Consider the following 16,470-nt stretch of genomic DNA (forward strand, 5'->3'; position numbering starts at 1 on the left):
CTGAGGATCCAACCTGGGCCACACGCATGCTAGGCGAGCGCGTTACCACTTGAGCAAAATCCCCAGCCCATGTTCTTATTCTTAATATATATATTTTTAGATAGTTAGATAACCTATATTTGTTAATCTATAAATTAATTAGCACATGCCTAATTGATTAGTTAATATATATTTGCCTAATTGTTTTTCTTCACCAGAAAACCCATAATTTATGTTTTATATTTACATTTATCAGATACTCTACCTTTTTAGTTACAGATATTTGAGATAAATGTATTTACTATAAATTTGCTTTTAAGTGAAAATACAATCTTTAAGTAGTTTCTAATTCTCAAAGTTACTGTTCAAACTCATAAGATGATAAATAATTATAATTATGTCTACAAAATATCTAAAAATTTTAACTATATTTTTATTGGTATTTCTTATCAAAGTACAATTTGTTTATAGATTGTAAGGTTTTCAGAAATTGTTCCAAAGTATAACCAAAAAAAAATTTCTAGAAGAAAAAGATGCTTCAACAACAACAACAAAAAGCACACATAGATCCTAAAAAGAAGAAAGAAATCATCTTTGAGTAAAACAAGGTCTTTATATTCATATTTCAATGATAAAAGTATTTTCCTAAGTAAAAAAATAAGATTTTTATATTATTATCTAAACAGATGATGTAAAAAGTTAGAATGATTAAAAAAGAGATTTATATTTACTAAACTGACTATAATTAATTTAAGGGTATTTCAGGCTATTTTCCTAATTTAATTATACTAATGTGAGCTAAGATTTTGTTCATATTTTGACATGATAAGCACCTATTAAAATGTAAGTTTATTTCTTTAAAGAAAGTTCCTTATTGCCTAATAATTCTTACTGTTTAAGACAAAGATTAATTTTGGTAAATAAATTCACATTGTTGATTAAACATTAAGTATATTGAACTACTAACTTAAATCCCAATTTTTAACAATTGTCCTTCGAGACTAAAATTGATTGATTCTAAGACATTGAGATACTAATTTTTACATATTTTGTTTGTTAGATAATTATAAAATTTTTAAAAAAATTTATTAAGACTAAGGTTCTCCAAATTAAAATTATATATTAATTTTAAACAATAAAGGTTACAAACTTAAAAAAATTCCTTGATACTATATAAGTTCTCTGACTAGATCTATTGTCCATAAAAAATACAGTAAGATTTATATACTGCTCCCTACACAAAAAATAACCTTAATCATATTTTTAAAGGCAATTAAGAGATACCTATTTAAATGATAATATTCTAAAATATAGAGATTTTGAGACCTTCTCTCAAAAAGATTGAAGATTCTTTCTAAATTGTTTGGATGAATCGACTAGTCTATATTAAAAAATTTTAATAATCAATAAAAGGTAAATCTATTCTTAGTGATTTAAATACTCTTTACTATTATCTATAACTTAAACTAATAATACTATGACTTATGCCAAGCCTTTACTCAATTTTATTAAATAAGGAAAAGGGGGAATACAGGATCCCAGAGAGACACTAGATTTTACAAAATACTTTAAAAGTTTTTTTCTTAAATTGTAATATTGAGAATCTTAATGTTACTGAATATGACTCAGTAAATTAAATCAGATATCAAAGGAGAGTTTAAACCAGTCATCATTATAATGACTGAGAAACCTGACACAGGAAGGTAAATTTCCAGCTACAGAGTTTATAGCCATGCAGCTTCATGAGCTTGTCAGGTAAATAAAAATTATGAAAAGACTTGTATGGACCCATGTCCCAGATCCACCTTTAATGTGTCTTGCAGTGTGGACTGGAAAGTCCACCATGAAACTAGATTAATTGTCCTGACTGTAATGGTCAGTTATACCTATATATTGATTCTATGGTAAACAGACTGTCTGGAAGTATCTTTTGAGAAAAAGACAGCATTGAAATAACGGATTGTTCCGCATCCGTATGGATGGCAGCTATGGACCAGGTGTGAATAACACCAATTAAGGGCCAGTTCTGTATGAGGGATCTCTCTTCATCTGTCTCTCTCATTGTCACTATATTACTGTTTGTCTTTCTATGGCCTGTCTCCTTCCTTCCTGAATGCATCCCCACCAGCCCAGTGCTGTGAGCTGGGCCCTCCATGGAGAAGAAACCTGAGTTTGCTGATCCTAGGGTAAATGCTGGCGTGGAGGCCACAGGGACATTATCTATCAAGGAGACAGAGAGCCCTCTTGGGGACGATGCCATGCACACTCCACATCACCCTGTTTGGCCTCAGAAAATGGCTGGTTAGCCAATGACGGGTAAGATTCCTCAAGGGAGGGACAACCTAAGACAGGCACAGTCACAGAGGGGCCATCAGGAGAAAACTTGGCGGCCAACACAGGTGAGGCAAAGAACCTCACCCCCCCCCACTGGTGCAAGGGCTTAATTCTTCTCCCCTTCTGAGAGAGGTCTCCTGCCCCATGGCTGCTTTGCTCCCCACATCCAGCTCAGATCAGAACCCTAGTGACAGAGACCTAGCCAACAGTGACTGCCTGCTCACCACAGCAGGAGACAAATGCAGCTACAGGTATGGACCATGTCTGGATGCTTTTCTCTTTCTTGGTACTCATTTTTTTCCTATGCCTTTCCTGTTCCTTTCTTTTCTCATCAGGGTTCTCCTTTGACAATAAATTTAATAGAAGAGGAGAAAATGTTAGAATAGCCTTCAGTTGCAACCAACAGCTACGAGCGTATAGAATTTCCTCTCAATATGGTTACATTAGGCAGAAGATGATTGGCTTATGGATGTTATCTTGCTTATGTAGATTGACAGGCATGCCCCACTCAAACCCTATAATAGTTGTGTACATTGAAAAAGAAACTGGACATTGACTTGAGGTTTGTCACCAGCCAGTTATCACCAGCTCCCGGGACTGAGGTAGCCAAATAGCGGAGCAACAATTTGACCACACCAGTGACAGAAACTTAAAAAACTCAAGCCAGCCAATTTTGCTGGACTTTAGTGACTAAGACTACATTTACCTTTATGGACAATTGTTGGAAAGATTATTAAAATAAATTTTTCTAAGGGTATTTGTATTACTGACAGACCTACTTTACTCCTTAAATATGAGAGTGAAGAGAAAAAATGATAAATATCCTGTAGCCTATAAGAATACAACTTATTGCCTCATTAATTATTGCCAGCTAATATTTCAGAACTATAATATGCTGAAGTTAATATTCAGGCTTTGAAACAGGTGTATGTCTATGAACCAGACCTAGACAAACTGCTGGTCTCATAATCCCTAAAGTGACTACTTTAAATATTATTCCTTGCTTATTCAATTTTGGCCTTTGTGGCTATGTCTTAAAACTTACAATGTATGGATTTTCTTAATGTTTAACTTAAATTACATCCAGCTTCCTTCATGGTCAGATAAGTGCTGATGGAAGGATGAGAACTAAGTAATGATGCTCTAGAAGACAATGTAATGAATAATGTGAATGAGCCCTTTGCTCTATGGTTTATGGAGAGGCCTAAATGCTATGGCAATGAAAATGTCTGTTACTATGGCCAAAAACAATGGTCCCAATAAAATTGGGAAAAGATTAAAAATCTTCCGATGAGTGTTTGGCAAGGTAATAATAATCCAGATTATTGTGTTGACTGTTAAGAAGATAATATGTTTTCTACTAATTCTTTTTGTGTTTCAATAGCAGATTGCGATGATCTTGGACCAAGAGCCAAGTGACTGAAAGAAAATTTCACAGTTACATTCTTTTTTTTTTATATATTAAGAAAGGGGGAATATGTGGGAGGCCAACCTTATGGGTGACTCAGTTACACTCCCCAGCTGGGTGCTGAGGTGCTCAGTCACAGAAATGGGTGTGTCTTGCTACAGCCCCATGGGTGAAGCTATGCTCACCTGTTCCTTTGTAATATAACCCCTTGCCCTGTTTAGGATAGAATCTTCCATGGAAGTGCCTTGTGTGTGTCCACTTCTCTTACTGTGCCCTTGGGTATGGCCTACTCAGGTGTCAATCAACCTGCTGACAGTGGACATCATGAAGATAGACTCAGGCCCCTGAAACCTGACCCCTTGCCTCATTTGAATAGCTTCTCCTCAATAAAAGGGGTCAGCAAGTGCCTTGCTCTGTCTCTTTCTGTGGACCCTTAAGGTCAGAGGATCCGTCACAGCAACCCCAAAGAAAAAGGTATTTGTGTCTCTTGTGTGGTTATTTTGTGCAGCCCAGTTAGCCCAGTTTAACTAAAGTGACCCCTGAGCCTTTTAGTTGTGAGAACAGAAACTCGGCAAGATACCACTTCATAACCCATGAGAATGGCTACTTTAAAAACAAACAAAAATGAATGCAGAAAATAATAAGTGTTGGCCAGGATGCAGAGACCTTGGGATCCTTGTGCACTGTTGGAAATAAAATGGCTTATACACTGTGGAAAAGATTTTGGAGGCCAAGTTCATAACTGGAATGTACCAAGCACTGGCCACAGGGGTGTGGGCTCCATCCCTACATCTTGGATGTTTGGCTTAAACTTTTGGCTTAGGGCATCCTGGTCTGGTTAAAAAAGAAGAGGTTCTAGTTATCATTGTTGTTCTTGTTATTATTATTAGGTACTGGGAATTGAATCCAAGAGCACTTTACCACTGAGCTCCAGCTCCAGTCTTTTTAATTTCTAATTTTGGGAAAGGATTTCACTAAATTACTGCGGGTCTCACTAAATTGCTGAAGCTGGTCTTGAACTTGTGATCCTTCTTCCTCAGCCTCCTGAGTCACTGGGATCGCAGGTGTGTGCCACTGGGCCTGCCTATAGTCACTCTTTTTTTTTTTTTTGGTACTAGGGATTGAACCCAGAGGTTCACCACTTCACCACTGAGCTACATCCCAGTCCTTTCTTAAATTTTATTTTAAGGCAGAGTCTCACTGAATTGGGTAGGACCTCACTAAGTTGCTGAGGCTGCCCTCAAACTGTTGATCCTCCTGCCTCAATTTCCTGAACTTCTGGGATTAGAGATGTGAATCAGCTGTGTCCTGCTAGAGTCACTGCTTTTAGTACTTGGCTCTTGTTTGCATCTCTTTTTCAGGAGAATTTGTTGCAGGGTTTGTCCAGTTCAGAGTGTCTAATAAGGAGGGAGCAGCCAATGCTCTGTGTGCTGGGGTGAGAGTCACTGGCTGCAACACGGAGCACGTGAGTTTCTGAGAGACAGCAACCTGCACGTATGTGTGGGGCAGAGTTGTGGGGGGCATGCTGGCCATGTGTATCTAAATTGGTCTCTTCTCCACTTGGTTTCTTTACTCCTCTCTCCATTTTTCTTGATGTATTATACACACTAGTTGCCTTGGTGCTACATATTCCTACACGCACATGACATAATTCAGTCACTTTCATTTTACAGCACCTCTTTCCCTCCGTTCCTCCTTTCCCAGTCCTTCCTCTACCCCACTGGTCTCCCTTCTATTTTCATGAGACGCCCCACTTTTCCCTGTATTCTCTTCAGCATCCACATATCTGATTACTGTTTTGATGGTGAATTTGGATGGGGTCCATTTTATCAATGTTTTACTTTATAGTTAGTATGACTTTGCTTTTTTTTCTTCCTCCTTTCTTTTCTTTTTATAGAGGAGAGTGAATCCAGGGGTGTTCTATCACTGACCTACATCCCCTTTTTTATTTTTTATTTTGAGACAGGGTCTTGCTGAGGCTGGCCTTGAACTTGCCATCCTTATGTCTCAGCCTCCTGAGTCACTGGAATCTTATGCATGTGCCACCATGCCCACTCAGTACTTTAAGAAGTACTTCCTTGTGTTGTGGTCACAAAGCTATTGTCACGATAACATCAGTATTGGAACAATTTTCATATTAACATCTAGAATACTAATCTTTATGTTTTAGGGGGTTTTCTCCCCAGTGGTAGAAGAGTGCACCATAGCTGTGGTGACTGAAGACTGTTTTGGGGGGAGGTCTTGTAACTCCAAGGTAGGGAGAGATAGTCATCAAGAACAAGGACACCCAATCTTCCCTTCCCAAGTGGCTGAGGCATGAGGATCTCAAATTCAAGGCCAGCCTCAGCAATTTCCAGACACCCTCAGCATTTGTGGTGAGACCCCATATCACAACAATAAATAAAATAAAAAGGACTGGGGACGTGGCTCAGGGGTAAAGCACTCCTGGCTTCAACCTCCAGGACAGACAGACAAAAAAACCAACAAACACAACACCTATGGCCCAGGATCCACGCTGGCGATGGAACCAGGGTCACTCTGCGTCACTCTGTGTGGTTTGGGCGGGTGATGAACAGGCCACACGAACACGAAGGTCCCTTTTTCTCAATTGTGGGAGGCAGGGCAGCTCTGCAACCTCAAGGGTCAGCTCCACACTGGACAGCACTGGACCTGGGCAAGAGGACAAGAGAGCGTGCACCCCCAACCCCTCTATTTATTAGGACAAAGACATTTGATAGAATATTCCACCCAAATAATGCAGGGGATGATGTTTCATAAGGGGGGGTGCCCACTCCCATTGGGTGATGCCCAAGCCCAGAGCCGAGGCACTTCTTTGCCCAGTGAAGGGAAGGCTCATTGCTTTGCACAGTGTGCGATGTCAGTTCAATGTCCTCGTTACTCAAAGCTGGGGGGGTGTGCCTAGCTCATGTGCAGGGCAACCCCCAACAAGCCCCCTTCAACAAACACACCCCCAAACCATCTTATATTGCAAAAGATATTCTCTTCTCATAATAAAGAACGATCTGATCTGCAATGTCCTTAGTGCTGTGGTTGAGAAACAAAGGCCAGCCAACATATTGAGACTGTCTCAAAAAAGAGACTGGGGATGTAGCTTGGGGTAGGATGGTAGAATGCATCTGACTTCAATCCCCAAAACTAAAAAAAATCTCAAGGTCAAGGTATCCATTGTGCAATGCCAGGCAATCCTTCACCTATTACCCCTTGGTCAGGAATCCTTAATCAGGAGGAGGAAGGATGACCAATGTATTTTTCTCCATAATAATTCACAATATATTTTTTGGGTAAGCAGCAGATTTTATAATGGCAACATCAAGAGATAATTACAAGGCTTGTACAAGAGCATGTAAGTCTGATCCCAGTTGGCGGAGTGGAGTGGATGAGTCTGACATCATTAGCACATAGGGATCAAAGAATATCTTGTGTGTCATAGTCATTGAGACAACTGGTAATGAATGAGACATTTCAGAGAGGATGATGACTTTTGCCTTCCAGAGAGGACTTAAATTTGCTCCTGGCAGGTGCTCAGAGGTGCTAGTACTTAGGGATCACCCTAATTCTATTTTAACGTTAAGATGACTCAGAGGAAGCTGGGAATGTAGTTCAGTGGTGCAGTGTCTTCAGAGCAGGTGTGAAGCCCTGGATTTAATCCTCAGCACCAAAACAACAACAATAAAGTCTCTGGGTCTTCCTTAAATTGTATTAGTCTTAAGAACAGGACATTTCTGCACTAAAACTAAACTTTTCAGTTTTTATCATATTTTTCGGTTTATTTGTTTAAAAATTTGTCTTCTGCTGGGTGTGGTGGTACATGACTATAATCTTAGTGACTTGGGAGGCTGAGACAGAAGGATCAAAAGTTCAAACCAGCCTCAGTAAGTTAGCAAGGCCCTAATAACTTAGCAAATCCTGTCTCAAAATAAAAAATAAAAATGGCTAGGCAATTCTGGTTAAGAAAAAAAGTGCCTTCTTTTTTAATATTTTGAACATACCAAACCCCAAATCTGTGTCTGATAACTCTGTTACCTGGATTCCTGAGTTTGTTACATCATCTGTTATTTCTCTTGGTTTCTGTCATTTTTTTTTCTGTACCTTTGTAAGGTGATTTGTGATTGGGTGCTTGCCTTAGTCCGTCCAGGCTGCTACAACAGAATACCTTAGAATGGATGGCTTAAAATAAACAGAGATTTACATTTCTCAGTTCTGGAGGCTGAGAAGTGTAAGGTAAAGGCACTGGAAGACTTGGGGTCTGGTGAGGGCTGCTTCTGCACAGCTCACTGTCTTCTCTGTAAACTCCCCTATAGAAGGTGTGAGGGACCTTCAGGACCTCTTTAATAAATGTATATGAATCCCACTCATGAGAGCTCTGCCCTCACGACCTCATCTTACAACGTCTCTACCTCCACATACTCTCACATTGGGGATTAGGTGTCAACACATAAATTCTGAGAAGACACAAACATCAGGCCACAGCAGGCTGGACCCGGTATATCTAAAATTGCAGACACATTTGGAGACCTAGGATGACGACTGCTGTTGGGGGTTCAACTGTGTTCCCTAAGAAGATATGTCAAAGAGCTAATGTCAGGTACCTATGAATATGACATTATTTGGAAATAGGGCTTTGCAGATGTGATTACTAAAGAAAGAGGAGTTATACCAGGTTAGGCCTGGCCCTAGCTCTAATATGATTGGTGTCCTTATAAGAAAGAGAGAAGAGACAGAGACAGAAACCTACAGAGGGCAGACGGCCCTGTGAAGATGGAAGCAGGGAATGGAATTATGCTGTCGCAGGTCAAGGAATGCCAGATGGTGACAGTTACCAGAGCCAACGCCAGTCTCCTCTGGAAGGCAGAGGACACCATCCCCTCTGAAATGCCCCATTCATTACCAGCTCTTTCAATGACTAAGACACACACGAAATTCTTGCTTCCATTTCCCCTTCACTTTGGTCCCTAGGTGCTAATGATGTCAGACTCATTCATTCTGCTCAACCAGTTGGAATCAGATAAAACAGAAAGAAACCATTTCTAGAATGCTTCACTATCCCTCACATTCAGAATCAAAGGTAGGTGTGCACACTGTGATGTCACTGCTTCAACAAGAAATGATGATCCCATCTAAAAGAAGCCAGGAGCTGGGTGTGGTGGGGCTCGCTCCTAATTCCAGTGGCTCAGGGAGGCTGAGGCAGGAGGATCGTGAGTTCAAAGCGAGCCTCAGAAACTTAGCAAGGCCCTGAGCATTTCAGCAAGACCCTATCTCAAAATAAAATACGAAAAAAGGGCTGTAGGTGTGGCTCAGTAGTTATGCAGCCATTGTGTCAATCCCCGGGACAACAACAACAAAAAGAAAGCAGAAAGAGTCAATAACCCTTTTTGAGACTCTTCAGAAAGAACATGGTCCTGAGGATACCTATATTTTGGACTTCAAATCTCAGGAATTGCAATTCTGCCTCAGCCTCGCTAGTCACTGTAATTACAAGTGTGGCACCATGTACAGCTAAATTTCATTCTTTTTACAAGAATTAACCAAGAGCCTATTACATGCCAGGTCATGTTCTAGACACTGGGGATAGAGCAGCAAAACAGGCCCAACTTTCTGCCTCCCTGGGGATTGTGCTCTAGTTCTGGAAAGCACACAATATAAATAAAGTAAATGGAATGTCAAGCTTTGACAGGTATTTTAGAAAAAAGAGAGTAGAGCAGGGACTTTGAGGTGTTGAGAGGTGGTTTGCAGTTTCGAGTAGATCCCTGTGAGGGGCTGAGCCATGGAGGGGTCTGGAGTAGCATGTCCCAGGCGGAGGGAGCAGCACAGGCAGAACACTTCAGGTGGAGGTGAGTCTGCTGTGTTCAGGGAGCAGAAGGAACCCGTGCAGCAGAAGCTGAATAAGCACGGAGCAGAGTAGGAGGTGATGATGTTGGAAAGGTAAATGGAGGTAGGAAAGGAGGAATGAGAAATAGGAGGAGACATAAAGGAAGGATGGGGGGAAAGATTTAAATTCAGAAGTTCCCCACACTTTTCCAGGTCTGTGACACCCCCACCCCCCACCTCAGCCTGTCTTCCTTGCAGACCTGCCACTCCCAGATTCTTGGGGAATCTGTAAATCTACCTGTGCACTGTTCATTAACTCCCCCAATAAACAGAGTAAGCAAAGAGAGATAGGATGCCTTGGGGAACCTATAATTTAGGGACTTTCCAGGTTATCCATCATCAGATAATGAAGACCACAGCAGCTGGAGGATCCTGAGGCTGAAGAGACCACCAGAGAGATCACCAGATTGATATCATCGCTACACACCATCTCATTCTCACCCCTCCTCGAGTTTCCTTTGAAAGAAGAGCTCAGAATCCCCCAAACATGCCCTTCACTCTGGAGATGGGCCACATTCTCTCTTGAATGTGTATTTCTTGCTTCATCCCCAAAGGCATCTCTTGAAATTGTCCTCATTCCCTCTTGTTTAAATATTTATCTACTTCCCTAAATTAATCTCTGTCTATTCCTCTGTGGGTGTGGGCTAAAATTCTTTTCTATCACTTGTATCAAGAACCCAGATGGGGGGCTGGGCCTGGGACTCAGCGGTAGCACACTTGCCTGGCAAGTGTTTACCCCACTAAAATCACATGACCCAAGAATGGAGGAAGCATGAGTCCCCAAGGGACAATCAAGGTGCTATTACCAGCAGAAGGGGAAACAGAGGCTGGAAAGCCCCAAATAAAGAAATGTCCACTTCCTGCTAGAAGGAAGAATATCCAAAGTATCATACCACTTTACCTATGGACGTTTCTGGGATAGGAGGCAAAATATGTGAGGAAAGGAACTTAGACTCCCTTAGGAGGTCAGTGTCAAGGAATTTGTCAAATGTTTTGTTTCAACTCTTCTACTCCCTGGACAGTAATTGATACCTGAGAGAATTTCTTGAGGTCAGAGGTGTCCTAAAATTGTTAGAAATACTTGGACCAGAGAAAATCAAGGAAGAGGGCAAAAAGGAATCCACCAGCTTCTTCAGCTTATTTCAAACTCAGGAAGTTTGGAAAGCTATGGTGGGTACTGTGTGTGATGAGGTGTCCAGGCTCCCAAGGAGCCTGGGTGGAATGGTGGCAATAATTGCCACTCTATTTTGGGCTTTCCAGCCTCTGTTTCCCCTTTTTCTGGTAATAGCACCTTGATTGTCCCTTGGGGAATCATGCTTCCTCCATTCGTGGGTCATGTGAATTTAGTGGGGTAAGCAAGTGACAGGTTCATCATAGGACTGATGCACAAGCAAGGATTTCATACATGGCTCAATTAGCTTCTGTCCATATCACCACCAGAAGATCAGACAAGATTTGTTTTCTAGCTGGGCACAGTGGTGCACATTGCAATCCCAGCAGATCAGGAGTCTAAGATCACAAGTTCAAAGTTTGCCTCAGCAACTAAGCAACACCCTGTCTCTAAATAAAAATACAAAAAAGGAAAACAGAAAGAAAATGTATGTAACTTCCAAAAACTATTTGTGTTTTTAGAGTTCTGGTTTGAGAAACTTAATAGGCAAATGATCACTGATGATATTGACAAATATTGTTCATGGTAACATTTCTAGTATGAAATTAGTTTTTATGTTTAGCTCAAAATAAATGCATCACACATTGCCAGAATTAAAACTAAAGATGAACACTTAGAGAAAAAGTGGAAACACATTGTTTCCATCTCTTGGGAAGCCAATAAGGCAAGTGCTGTAATTTGGCTTTTTTTTTTTTTTTAAAGGACTAGTCTAAGCAAACAAAACAAACCAAAAACCTCTCCCCCACTTTCCCTCTACTGTCAGATGTATCTGTCAGGACTGTGCCTGGCTAGATAGAACCCTCAAACCCTCCAATGCAACATTAAACATAAAAGAGATTTGAAAAATTGAGAAAAACCTTTTAACCTGTTCATGTAAAAACCCTTTCTAAGGAGATTTAGTAAAGGTAACATCCATTGGCAGCTTAGTTGAGGTTTCTGCTGGGTGTGTTGGTGCATGAGCACACAGTTAATTCAAATGAGAGTCACCAGGGTACAACTCACATCTCTGTTTCCCACAGAGATGTGTTAAAGTTGAATTTCAGTTTCAGTACATACTTCTTATTTACCTAAGCAATATCAAAGACAATGTATTCATTGTATAGTAGACAGGTGTGGATAACACCTGATGAGATCCCAGTAATTTATACTCTCCAGAGTAATGCTAGCCAAAGGATGAGGGATAGTTTTGCCCACATCTTTTGACACTCTGCTTGTCCTGCGGTAATTGGTTGATATGTGAAGCATGCTTCAGTTCATACATGTTCCCCAGGACAACTTCTCCCAACAGGATTTAACCTATCTTGTCTCCCTGAGATGTGCGGAAGTAGTAGGTACTCTTTGAGACCATATCAGCAAAAAATATCCCTTTGCCAAACATGTAGCCTGTCACAGGTGCTTCAGGCAGGGCTATGCCTAGACAGGGAAACAGGATCCCAGCAAAGTTGGTGGTCCTGCACCTGTGCCACAGCAACTTTTGATTGTGAAGCTTCTTAAAGGGTTTGTACTGCTGGCTCTCCCCTTTGCACTCTACCTTAGAGATATCCAAAATTCCAGGTCATAGGCATTGTGCATGTTTGCCTGTGTTCCTAACATACTTCCTGATGATCTCTGCTTCTTCAGAGTCTTTGTCAACTACCTTAATGTCACTTTTGAGCTTCTTATAGTTGACATCAATGGGGTCCTTGCTACTGTCATCAGATCCACCCCTAAGCCAACTGCAGGCCATCCCAATGTCCAGGAAGTTGTCCAGCATTTGTACTTTGGCCTGCACACTGTCTGCATTGTTCAGAAGCAGGACTTTCTCATCCCATAGTCAAGGGGCATCAGGGTGTAGAAGCAATCTGGTGGGGAGTGGGGGGGGGGTGTATCTGGGATTGAATTCAGGGGCATTTGACCACTAAGCCACATCTTCAGCCCTATGTTGTATTTTATTTAGAGACAGGGTCTCACTGAGTTGCTTAGTACCTTGCCCTTGCTGAGGTTGGCTGGAACTCCCCATCCTCCTGCTTCAGCCTCTTGCACTGCTGGGATTACAGACATGTACCACCATACCCAGCCTACACATATAAGCCACGGAGTTTTAAATTTTCTTTTAAGTAGAGTCCTGTTTGGTGACAAGTTAACACTCCCACTAAATGAAATGAATAGATTTTAAATGGATATTAAAGAAAAGGCTATCCTGTCTCCAAGAAAGTATATAAACTTCTCCAAAAATCATACAATTTAAGACATGTCTCTCAAGTACAACCCACTGGCAGTAAAATCTGATACTTTGTACACCTGCAGAGGTACACATCTGAATGACAGTAAGGCTCCAAAATTAAAAGGCTGATGCTTGCTGAGTATCCAAGAAACCTTCCAACAACACAAAACAATTCCCACTAATACTGCACAGCAGTGCTTGTGAGCTGGGGCGGGATGTGGAGCCAGGTGCTGCAGGCCAGATGCCAAGACTGGCATGCCCAGGAAGCACAGGCTCTTGCTGGAGAGACATCATTGATCATCTGTAGTGCAAGAGAGTGTGAAACAGAACTGAGCCCAGGAGAGGAAAGCACATACTTTTTTGCATGAATCTCTCTGCTTGGTCATAGCTCTGAGTATCTAGTCCCCCAAGTTCACACTATCAGATTTCACTGATTTTTTTTTCATGTTTTACATGAACAATAGCAATCTTTTAATAAAAATTAGTAACACTTCCATAGGAAAGGTCTCTAATTGAATACAAACTATACACATGATAAAACTGTCATAGATTGGAATATGCACAAATATTTCTACATACCCAAATATTGGCAAAGAAGATCAAGGACAGAGATAGAAAACCCAAGAAGGCAAGTTCTATTTGTGCCTAATTCATGCAAAATAGGGGTACCATCTTGAGGGCTTTGAAAAGACCAGGAATGTGATGCCTATGACACCCATCCCAACTCAATCTTTAAAAGGTTAGGGAGAGGCCTGTGTAATCATGTAATATTCCTTCTTTTTCTAAAAAGTGAAAAAGATAATCGATGAAACATAAAAATATTTGATTTTGTGTTCTTTGTTTTTCTAAGCTAAGTGTATATCTTTCAGTACCTGCAGGGAAGTCTCATCATGTTTGACAGACATATAAAAACACTGTTTTTCTCCCGTATAAAAGAAGTGAATTTTGTAATCTTGACAGTACACTAAGATACAATACTTTGGACATAACTTACATGTCCATTTAATATGTATTTAATAAAATTGCAAACTTCTCAGTAGAAAGTTTTCTGACTATATGATTGGCACTTCAATTTTGTCTTTTTTGTATAAATACTCAGTTTATCCTGATTTGGTTAATCTCTTCCACTGCTAATCTGCTAGCCAAAAATTCTTGTCACTTGAAAAAAGAACTCTCTTAATACTTCATTTACCTTTCATTCTTTTATTATTTATTTAGAATTTACTATATCCCTGGTTACATATATGTAAATATGTATAAGGTATGTTTTCTCTTGCAAGAGATAAACCAGCAGTGGTGGTGGTGTGTGCAAAAGTTGAGAGAGAGAGAGAGAGAGAGAGAGAGAGAGAGAGAGAGAGAGAGAGAGAGAACAGATGCAAACCCCAGCTGTCTTCCCCATGACAGCTCTGATTCTCCTTTCTGTGACAAGCGGTGGTCCTTAGGTCTCAGAAGAAATATTATAAGTGAGAAATAGGAAAAGAAATTACTTTGCCCCGAGCGGCCAGTGGAGGCAAAGCAGAAGAGTGGAGAGCCCTTTCCATCTGCCTGACGTGCAGGACGTGGGAACCTGCAGAGCTCTGGAGCCTTGGTCAGTAAGGACGTCTGGGCATGTGTCTTCCAAGGCACAGAGTTGGCATGGCGTACCCCCTTCTCCTGGCTGACTCTGACTGGCCTTCACCGCCCAGAGCTGGTGAGAGCTGAGCGCAGACAGTAAACTGCGTTCAACCAGCGCAAAGCGAGGCTGGACTCCCCAGATGCCCCCACCTGCTCTCCGTCCCTAAGGCGGGGGAAGGCGTAGGCGGGGCGCCAGCTGCGCTCTTGGACTAGGGCGGAGCGCACAGCGTGGTCGCCTCCGGGATTCCGCTTTCCCCACTTTCGCTTCTGGACCCGCAGGGGGCGGGACTCCTTGTTAGACTCCCTTGCCACCTCCTCCCCTTCGCGCTGTCGGTCCCCCTTCCCTCCCACCTCTTCCCCAGTGAACCGCTCCTCCGCTGGCAGCAGGCTGGCAGCAGGCGGGCAGCACAGCGGCGGTGGAGACCCGGGTGTGCGAGATGGAGGGCTGCAGCAGCGAGACCAAGCTCCAGCGTCCCACGTGCATCAAGCTGGGCGTCCAGGGCACGGACTTCTACTCGCAGGTAGACCCCGCTCCCCCAGCGCTGCCGCCTCTGCGGACCCTTCCTCCTCTTCATTGGGATATATTTATACCTGCACATAACACAATTTGGTCAATTTCATTCCCCAGTACTTGCGCTTTCTCTCCCATCCTCCCGCGTCTTGACCCCATCCTACACTATTCACTCTTCTCTTTATGAGATGTCGCATTCCCCCCCCCCCTTTCTCTCTACCTTCCACATAGAATGGAAACAGATGACTCTCACTCTCTGAGTCTGGCTTATTTCACGTTACACGATGTTCTCTAGATTCATTCATTTTCCTACTAATGACATAATTTTGTTTTGTTTTCCAGGGCTCAGTAAAACTCTGTTGTGTCTATATGTATCACATTTTCTTTTGTCTTTTCATCTGGTGACAGACACCTAGGCTGCTTGTATGACTTGGCTATAGTTAATTGTTTTACTATAAACATGAATTGTGCATGTTCTGCATGTTTATAAACATGATTATGTTTGCTCTGTATGTGCTAACTAAGAGTTCTTCTGGATAAATACTGTGGAGTGGTGTAGCTGGGGCATATGGTGGTAATATGACTACACCATTGAAGAACCTTCATATTGATTTCCATAGTGGTTGATCAATTTAGGATTCCACTGAGGGTCCCTGTTCCCTTTTCCCTGCATCCTTGTCAGCATTTCTTACTATTTGTACTCTTGATGGTTGGCATTCAAACTGGAGCGAGATAAAACAGTGTAGTTTTGATAAATTGTTTTTTAAAAGGAGAAAAAAACTTGAAAATTAAGAAAGGAACTTTTGGCCAGGCATGGGGGCGCCCTCCTATAATCCCAGTGGCTCTGGAGGTGGAGGCAGGAGGATCTGGTATTCAAAGCCAGCCTCAGCAATTCAGAGAGGCGCTAAGCAACTCAGTGAGATCTTGTCTCTAGTAAAATACAAAATAGGGCTAGGGATGTGGTTCACTGGTCGAGTGCCCCTGAGTTAAGTCCATTGGACGCCCCCCTCCCTCCCCACCAAAAAAAAAAAAAGGCACTTTTGCATGACCATGTGATCCTAATATCATTCTACATTGTTATATGCAAATTTATTTCAAGAAATTGTTATTGCATAGTGAATTTTTCTTCAATTAATAAGCTTATGCTTTACATTAATACTTAAGCAAACCAGAAAAAGTTTAAAATAATAATCTTTGTGATAGAACCACATTATTGAGAACAAAGCAATAACAGTTTTTTCCCTTGTTTTAATTTTTCAAATGACGTTAAGTATGGAATCTCATGATAGGTATTTCTATTGAAAAAGTGTCCTGTGTAATAAGGTTATTTTCATATTAATCATATGAGTCTGTAGTAAATG

At 41.4% G+C, this 16,470-nt stretch overlaps 1 protein-coding gene and 1 pseudogene across 1 annotated transcript in view; one reads left to right on the forward strand and one right to left on the reverse strand.

Moving 5' to 3' along the window:
• Window positions 1–11,779: 11,779 nt before the first annotated feature.
• LOC144368653 (poly [ADP-ribose] polymerase 1 pseudogene) lies at window positions 11,780–12,671 on the reverse strand (annotated as a pseudogene).
• Window positions 12,672–14,569: 1,898 nt separating this feature from the next.
• The window catches only part of LOC144368307 (uncharacterized), an 82,241-nt gene continuing 80,340 nt past the window's right edge, over window positions 14,570–16,470 (forward strand). The window contains exon 1 of the mRNA XM_078027119.1: window positions 14,570–15,119. The gene's annotated coding sequence lies outside the window, so the exon portion shown is untranslated. The remainder of the gene's footprint in view (window positions 15,120–16,470) is intronic.

This window comes from Ictidomys tridecemlineatus, chromosome 11 (genome assembly GCF_052094955.1).
Source record: "Ictidomys tridecemlineatus isolate mIctTri1 chromosome 11, mIctTri1.hap1, whole genome shotgun sequence".
Taxonomy (NCBI): Eukaryota; Metazoa; Chordata; class Mammalia; order Rodentia; family Sciuridae; genus Ictidomys; species Ictidomys tridecemlineatus.